At 36.1% G+C, this 6,166-nt stretch overlaps 1 long non-coding RNA gene across 1 annotated transcript; it reads right to left on the reverse strand.

Annotated features, from left to right (window-relative positions):
* Window positions 1-3,896: 3,896 nt before the first annotated feature.
* Window positions 3,897-4,307, reverse strand: LOC108555205 (uncharacterized). Its single transcript, XR_001890757.1, has 3 exons — window positions 4,240-4,307; window positions 4,025-4,149; window positions 3,897-3,934 (listed from the first exon to the last, which is right to left on the reverse strand). It is a non-coding gene; the product is annotated as an uncharacterized LOC108555205 (long non-coding RNA).
* Window positions 4,308-6,166: the final 1,859 nt, after the last annotated feature.

Below are 6,166 nucleotides of genomic sequence, written 5' to 3' on the forward strand. Positions count from 1 at the left end.
TATACTACATTCACTTGTCACTAAAACTCACCTCTACAATATACCTCTCATGAATTCCTATATGTGATATACTACTAATATAGTATATTGTATATAATATTCACACAATTCAATATATTATATCTGAAATATTTAAAATATAATATACTATACATGGAACATATTAAGATATACTACATTCACTTGTCACTAAAACTCACCTCTATAATATACCTCTCAAGAATCCCTATATATGATATACTGCTAATATAATATATTGTACATAATATATACACAATTGAATATATTATATTTAAAATATTTAGAATATAATATACTATGCATAGAACATGTTAAGATATGCTGGATTCACTTTTCATTACAATTCACCCCCATAATATCCCCCCCTCCCCCAAGAATCTTCACCAAGAAAAGAATACCTAGCATTCCTCACCAAGATTCACATGATACCTCCGAATTGACGTGTACTTAAGAAAGGCTTCCATGATAGCGTCCGTGACAGGAAGATCGTTGCCTTCCGCGGATTCTAATTGAACCAATTCGCGAGATAAGGTCTTCAATTTGAACGCAACGGACATGGCAAGGAGTCACGAACCGGTCGACATGGCCGGATGCAATTAAAAAGTGGAGACTGTGTAGCACGAGCCACGTTGTCCTGAAATTATACTTACCATAACCGCGGTCATTTTCGAAAATTACAACGAAAATTGGAGGTGTAACTGAAAAGCCGTGCGGAATATTGGCCCCTTGTAAGAGGTTAATGGTCGAATGTAACGGAAGGTATTTCCGTGGCACGTGAAAAACAGAAGCACAAGTATTATGGTTGCTTAGAAATTGATGCAGGAGGTAGAGCACAGTGCTGAATTGTTAAATAATTGTCCCATGGCTGCTACCTCCTATTTTATCTATGTTAATAACATTGTTATATACAAATAAATTATACGGAAATAATAAATATATTATATCATAAAGTATATAATATATTTTTAGTATCTGACTGCACACTCGCACTCCTCTCGCTATGAAGGTTCTCCTTGTCGTGTATTCGACAGCCTCCCCACCACTCGGCACAGAGAGTGTTGCGCGCGCAACGCGTTCGAGTTGATCTCGTAATGAAGCACGTGCAAAACGGTAGGCGTACAATAACGCGGCGAAAAGCAGGCTGATGCGTCGTTCGACGGTCGGTTATTCGCGCGGAAGTTAACCGACGAAATTGCGATTTGTCGCGATAATACGGTCGATGTGTTCTCAAAGAGATATCTCGTCGATGCGAGATAAATATTTGGCGTCCCGCCGAAAGCCGTTTCCCCCTTTCTCTTCCACCTTCTCGCGTCCCGATCTCCCTTCTCGCTCTGCTAGTGTTCTCTCGCGACTTCGGTCGCCAGAATCAACCGATCGAAACCAGAGAGTAGAACGATCCTGCGGTTTTTCAACGCCACTTGTTCCCCTCGAATTGCCTTCCAACTGACCAATAACTTCCCCTCTAGCCCCTGAAAAACGATTGGCGAGTCTAGATTTTTCGTCACGCGGGAATAATGAACGGCTTGAACGATTGTTTAGTTTTCCTTTTATTCCGTGTTTTAGGTTAGTGAAACGTAATGGGTGATATGTAGGTTAGGTTATTCGTAGTGTGGGTTTATAAACAGATAGATAGATAAATTTTATTTATTTCTTTTTGAATTGAACGATATCGGAATTTGACATTGTATTGTACGCAATAATAATAACTATATATTGAACTATATGCTAACCAAAATCAGTGCAACGTGAAAGCAATGCTTATTTATTGCAGTATATAAATGAGGAAGTAATTTTTTTATTTTTTACTCGAATTAATATTTTGTTCAACCTTTTGTTCAACCCTGACACATTTTTAAGTAATACAAATCCAATTATAAAAATATTTCAATAATAAGTATCTCGTATCAGTATTCAGCTGATTAATTGATTGTTGAATACAAAATTTTATAGAATAAGAAAATATAGATAGAATCGAATTGTACAATGGTTATTAACCAGCAAATAATATCAACTAATGACCACAGTACAGCCTATTCACATTCCTGACCCACGTCAAACTTTCGATCTGTCCGAGCCGAAGTCAAATTGACAAATGAGGTTGAGAAGCAAACTCGAGGCCATTATATAACCGGCCATTGCGTGCCGAACATCAGCCGAAGAGTTACGAACATTACCGATTCCACTAATAATTCTTTTCCGCCACATGTAAAGAAATTGTAATAAAACATAATAATGTTGTATATACCCATAGCACATAAATAACAAATATGTTTATAAAATTTTACATTTTTTAAACAAACTCTTCGTATATTATAAATATTGTTAGATAATATGCTGCATCAAAAAGTTAGATGCAAATCCGACCCGGTGTCGGCTTACTGCGTCGTTCATCTATGGTCGGCTATGCCAGGGAGTGGTGGGAGTAGTGGAACAAGAGTGGGGGCACTCGAGCATGATTAGTGGAATATCAGTGTGGGGTCCCGAGAGACCCCGTTACTGTTGAGCGAAGGATTGTGCTCCGAGGGTTAATCGATCTTGTGTTATTCCTCTCGTTTCTAAAATCAATCCTTTCGGTTTCTTTCCATCGTATATATCGTTGTAATTTACTCGCGCATTAAACGTATATATGTTACAAAAAGGCACGGGCCCGGTAGGTTAGCCGTACCGACGTGTCCACTGTAGCCGTCATTGGACGAAACGTTCCCCCCTTCCTTCTCTTTCTTTCGCGCCCCCACTCTTCGTTAAGAGCCGTCTCAGATCCATCTAGCGGGACGTCAGTTTTAGAACACCCCAGACACCCGTTGCACGGAGCGTCGGTGGAAAATAAAATCGAAGACAGAGCAGACGAGAAATCTCGTTTGAAGCCGGAAGATAGGGTCCTTCGGTGTGTCGCAAAGAAACAGATGCAATGCCGGCACGGGACATATTTTTCACAGTCCTGAAAGTGGGCTCCTTGTTCCCGCGCGTTTCATAGGAAATCGATGATGTACAACACTCGAGGCGTCGAGCACGATTCTCATTCGCCCGGAAGCCATTCGATTTCAAACGCTCGCTAGTTATTCTAAGCTTAAGAGCTTCCGGCTGAAACTTTCATCGCTTTTAAATTCCGATTTATTCCACTCGTAGCGCGAGATCGAAAGTTCCTTCGCCTCGCTCTGTGTCCCTCTTCTCTCGAGACTTCATTAAACGTCTTTATTTAGAAACTGAGCGCCTTCGTGTTTCAGCTTCTTCCTCCCCCCTTGCCGCCGCTTCGCGTCTCGGCCTTCCATTAACATTAAGATTCGCCAGCGACGCGTTAATACCCACTTCGTCCAATGGGACGTTCTTTCGCGTTTAGAGGCAGCAATGGGTTTTCCTTGAAACTTTTTTCGTGTTTTGAGAATATTTTTATTTTCGTTTCGTTCTCGCGTGTATTTTTTCGTTCGAGTTTCTCTGCACGTTTCTCGTTTGTTTACTTTTATTCGCGGTTTCACGAGTTATTGATGACTGTACGTTGATAATAAATGAATAAATAAATTTTTCAATTTGCACCATTTTTTTACGGTTCGAAATTTGTGAAAATTTTTTCAAAGTGGCAGAAAGTTTATTTCAAGAACTCGAAAATTTACAATTTCTTGCAAAATTATAAGGATTGCATAATCTACAATTTAGAAAAACTTTACGTTATTGTTATCATTACAGTTATACTTCGGCCATCTTGTGACCATGTTGTACGCTCTGAAGGTAGCATAGAAACGGTAACAGTTATTGAAATTGGTCATCGTGTCGCTGTTAATTAATTTATTTCTATATTTAATTCTTTTTTACCAATGTAAGAATTGTAATTAATTAACGAGTGTGTTAATCGAGCTATTGATAATTTTATCTACAGCTGTTAGTCCTCCGTGGCCATTTCGTGATCATGTTGTACGCCCTGAACGTAGCATAGAAACGTTAACAATGGTTCTAATTGGTCGTTGTGTCGCTGTTAATTAGCTTGTTTGTATATTTAATCGTTGCTTACCAAAAGTAATTCAATTTTATTAGTTAACGAGTGTGCTGATCGAACTACTGATAATTTTATCCACATTTACACTTGGTCCTTCAGCCATCTTGCGTCGCCGCCATTTCGTGACCATGTTGTACGACCTGAACGTAGCATGGAAACGTGAACAATGGTTGGAATTGGCCGTCGTGTCGCTGTTAATTAGCTTGTTTCTATACTTAATCGTTGCTTACCAAAAGTAATTAAATTTGGTTGGCGTGAGTGTGGTGATTGAGCGAGTGCAAGTTAGCGTGGTCGCGAGGAGACAAGAACTGAAAAGCGGAAGCGGAACGATCAGGCAGCGCGAGGGATTAGTATATCTGAACCGTGTTGCGATAATTTATTATAGTTACATTTCGTTCGAACGGAAGCTTTCTCGCAGATATTTGCACGGTGTTCGTTTCAAAAACGTATCAGCGAGTGCCAAACGACTGTAACAAACAGGCTGTTGAATATTTGGCACATGATGCAAATATATGGTCACGTTACTTGTAAACATTAATTAATTGAAAGTGACGGCTTGGAACGGCGTTAATTGGTATAACATTCGTTTCTATATTGTTTCTCGTTATTTGGAATGTTTCACAGTATTGGGACTTTAATAATAATGAATGGAGGACGTAGAAGGTGCCATTTTTGTATTTCAGCAATTTTTAATATTAGCATTGTGAAATTAATTTAAACGAATTTATAGATAATTCGAGCTAATTAATAATATGCACAATTTGAAATTCAATTTATACAGGAAGTTCCAAATTCATGCAATTAATTTGTTGTTATTCATAAATGATATTTATAATTATTATAATAAATAACAATGTTATTTAATTATTTATCATTTTATATATATATTATTTATAATTATTAAGTGTTATTTATATGTTTTTAAGACTGGGAGTATCAAACTATAGTATGTATCCAAGTATAGTATACGTAGGTGATTATAATTTGAATGGTATAATGGTAAATATATACAATTGTGGTCTTTTCATTCTTCTTCCAGTAATTGCAAAAACAAGGAAATTAGGAATTTTAAGAATGTTATTATCACTGAGAATATGCAACTGCTGGCAATAATAATATTAACCTAACCTAACCAGAAATTTGTTTATAATTTTGAAAAATGGTACATCAAAGAAATATCTAATTTTAATTATTCATTATACATCTAATTCATTTGCAATAAAATTATACAATCGTTTTAGACTTTGTACAAATATTGTTTATGTAAAAACATATTAAACACAATTTGTTATTTTGTTCTTTACAATGAAGATCTCATAATATGTTAGTTGTCAAATTAATTTAATTTGAAATTTAGGAATTAATAATTGTTGAAAAATAAAAAGAAAGTATTATTTGGTCCTATTATACTTATATTGAATATTATTCTATATCACTATAACATATTGCTATTATACTATTAGAATATGTTATTACAAAGAATATTACTCTATATTATTAATCAATAATTTACAAACGAAATACAACAAAATAATAAATTTTTATTAAAATTTAATAAGAATAAAATAAAAAATTTTTATTAAAATTTAATTAGAACAAAATAATAAATTTTTATTAAAATTTAATAAGAGCAAAATAATAAATTTTTAAAAGAATTCTTTGGTAACTCCAAGAACATGATGTCTGACACCAGTCATTTTCACTGGTATAGTAATTCCAGTGTTACTAATAAAACAATAACAATTTCTCTAAAATATAAGTTATACTCTCTGCAATGAAACATCCCACCAAATACTCACTCCGAATTCTCAACATCAATTCCTAACTCTTCTCAACCCTCAACTACCTCCCAATGGTCTATCTATTCACAGTTCATTCTTTCTTTCTATATTTTTCCACTATTTTCGCTTTATGCCACCGTTTAGCTACGTCAGAATCATTGGATAGCCTTTCATCTGGCTGCATCCTTCGTTCACACGATAACCTCAAGCACACGGTCCAAACGCTCCTCTTTCACACCCCTAACACTCTAGCCCAAGCACCCTTCATCCGCACATCTATCGCTCTGGCCTGCGAGCGTGTGAAGATCTTGGCGAGTGGTTTGTCTCTGCGTGAGCGTCCTAACGAGACGTTTGGATTTTATAATACTGTATATAC

This window comes from Eufriesea mexicana, unplaced genomic scaffold (assembly GCF_001483705.2).
Source record: "Eufriesea mexicana isolate 0111107269 unplaced genomic scaffold, ASM148370v2 scaffold474474847, whole genome shotgun sequence".
Taxonomy (NCBI): domain Eukaryota; kingdom Metazoa; phylum Arthropoda; class Insecta; order Hymenoptera; family Apidae; genus Eufriesea; species Eufriesea mexicana.